At 45.1% G+C, this 3108-nt stretch overlaps 1 pseudogene; it reads right to left on the bottom strand.

Moving 5' to 3' along the window:
* Window positions 1-219: 219 nt before the first annotated feature.
* LOC101586350 lies at window positions 220-1108 on the bottom strand (annotated as a pseudogene).
* Between the last annotated feature and the right edge of the window lie 2000 nt (window positions 1109-3108).

Here is a 3108-nt window from a genome sequence, read left to right on the forward strand (position 1 = left end):
TCACTACTAGATCAGACTCATAGTGATCCGTCTGTTTACATCCTCCCAAGAGCTGGGATTACAGACGTGCCACCATGCCCAGTCTCAATTGCTGTCTCAGTGAGCCCCGCGAGCAGGAACGCCACAGCAAGCCAGGGGATCAAACCCCCAGCCCCTGCGCCTGCTCATAGGTGCTTTAAAAATCCATTTTCTTAATGGTCCAGATTCAATTCTTCCAACTCAACAGAACTTCCATCGGTATCCACATTCATTACAGACAACAAATGTTGTCATTGGTTCGTCAGCACTATGGGTATTTGCCAAAAGTGAATAAGTCAGTCTGGCTTCCTCCCGTTTTGGCTATCTGATGTTCTCTGGTGGCTTCTTTGGTCAAGTTTTTCTGCATCTCTTTGAGCTCATCACTAGCCATTTCGTCGGCGACCATTCTAGCAAGTAAGTCAGGAGGAATATTCCCACACAGGACATTTTCCCTTAAATTTGGATTCTTCACCTCTTTAAGATTTGATAGTCTACTTCATACTCTATTTTTATATTTCATGTCTGTATTCCTTATTTCTTGATATACAGCGTCCAGTCTGGGATCCTAGTTCTTCCTCGTCAGGTCCAATTGCCATGGAGTCATCTCCAGTCCGGAGAGCCACAGCGAGAATCTCCCTCCCTACACTTCAACCGCCCGGAGCCCGAAGTGCTTGGTGCTCGAGGAAAAGCTGAGACATTGGCGTCTTGAGCTGTGTCTCATTGTTCCTGCTGCTCGCAGTGCCCCTGGAGCTACTCTCTTCTCTTGCTTCAGGACTGTTCTGTGATATAATCGAGGGCTCTTTTTTCTTTTCTTCAGCGTCTTTATCAGCTGATGGCCTATCTAATAACTTCTTCCAGGACTTGATCAGAGACTTTGCTAAAGGTGTAGCTTCTTCATCTGTACTCTGCTTGCGAATGGCATTAACAGACATTCCAATTCTTGTGGACTGTAATAATTCCAGAGTCATGGGAATATTCTTAAGCTTCAGCAAATCCAGTGCTCCAGCCGCCTTCTTCTTCTGAACCATCCTGTCCATTTTCTTGGCAATGCGAACCACCTTGTCGTCCACGGCGCTGGCCCACTGGTGCAGGGAACAGGTGAGGCTGAGGTAGCAGGGACGCTGACACCGACCAAGACGGGTGCGGGCTGCACTGCAGCCTGTTATCTTTGATAGCTGACCCAGGTGGCCCCATGGTCCCTTCTTGTTAGAAGATTGATACTGGCTGCAGTGCCAGGCTGGCAAGAGGTTGCTCTGAGCCTGTACTTACCAAGTCTCTTTAATTGGCAGGTTATGCCCAACTGCTCCAGCCATACTGCCATGCCCTGGCCTCCTACTTCAATCTCACTAAGTTGCTAACCAGCCCAGAATAGGCTCGGACTTATAATCCTCTTGCGTCAGCTTCCCAGAGTGCTCAGTTACAGGTGTGCACCACCATTGCTCACTTGATTTGTTCATGAAATCAGATCATTTGTCTTAAAGACCCCCTCACATTCTGAGGTTTTCTAATTGCATGTGTACAGTGCCTTTTTTCTTTTTTTGTCCTCTGTATTCCCTATAAATTGGTCGCTGGATCTATGTGCAGGCTGGGATTGGGTTTTTGGCAAGATCACTTCAAATAATCTTGATGTACTACTTGCCCAGGTGATGCATAATGTCAAATTATTATTATTATTATTATTTTTTGGCAAGCTCAGCCTTCCCTGAGGGCAGGGCTGGTGCAGCATGTGGTGCTGGGAAATGAACCACAGTCCCCTGCACCTGCCTAAGCTTGCCGAAGCAGGTACTTTAGACTGCTGAGCTATCTTTTTTTTTTTTTTTTTTAAATATTTATTTATTTATTTATTCATTCATTCATTCATTTTGTGTGTGTGGCCAGCTCAGCCCACCAGGGGGCGGGGCTGGCTGGCATGTGGTGCTGGGGATCGAACCGGGGTCCCTGTGCTTTGCTTAGCTTAGCTTGTTCTAAGTAGGTGCTTTAGACCACTGAGCCATCTCACCAGCCCTGCTGAGCTATCTTGCTGGAACTGTTTTTATTTTTGTTTTAGCAGCCGTTGGTGCTCTACAATTAGATGGAAATAATTTTTGGTGTAAGTTCACTCAGTAGCTTTTCCCTATAACTCAGTAAGAATTTAGACCTTAGTGGAAGTGATGCAGCAAGACTCCTTCCAGGCTCTGTTTCAAGCTTTACCTCAGAATGTAGAAAACAGAAGCAAGGAAGGTGTTGGCTTCTGCCTCAGCCTGGCCAGAAGCAACATTCACCATGCATATTGGTCTCCACTGAAGGATGAATGAAAAATATGATTTTTTTCATTTATCAGCCTTAAGTCTTGGAATAGTTAAGTTTGTTTCCTTTGATGTATTTTGACTTAGTTTGTGGATGACTCACAGGATTGGCTCACATTCAACTCAGTTGTTTATTTCTATTGTGAAAACAAACAAATAAACAAAGAAAAACCCAAATCACAAACCACAAAACTCGAAGGGTCCTGCATGAAAAACATATAGACCACGTGCGGTGGCACACACCTGTAACTCTGGCACTCAGGAGGCTGAGGCAGAAGGGTAACTGCAAGACCAAGGCCTGTCTGGGCTACGTAGTGAGTTCAAGGTTTGCCTAACTACATAGTGATACCCTGAAAGAAAGAAAAAGAAGAACATATAATAACATGAACCTTTGCTCTTTATAAGTAAGATGAAGCCTGGTGTCCTGTTTTAGTTACTTTTCTCTCATTGCTGGGACAAAATACCCAACACCCAAAATTAAGGAAGGAAAGGTTCATTTAGTTAGTGGAGGTTTCAGTCCACTCAACTTGCTCCAAGGCAGAGTGGCACATGGACTAGGACAGCCATTCATAGTGGTGGAAAAACAGCAAAGAGCAAAGGGAGGAGCAGCAGCTGCAGCAGCTAGCAAGCCTCCCTCCTTTCCTTATCTTTGTATGCAGATTATCTGCCCCAGGGTGGGTGAAGCACTCACACCTATAATTCTAGCACTGAATCAAGAATTAATCACAGACTTTAAAAGCCATCCCATGACCACATGAGACTTTGGGAGAACAACTAGACACAAAACATAACAGGTCCTAAGGGA

The sequence above is a fragment of the Octodon degus genome, unplaced genomic scaffold, assembly GCF_000260255.1.
Source record: "Octodon degus isolate 3935 unplaced genomic scaffold, OctDeg1.0 scaffold00225, whole genome shotgun sequence".
NCBI classification, from domain to species: Eukaryota; Metazoa; Chordata; class Mammalia; order Rodentia; family Octodontidae; genus Octodon; species Octodon degus.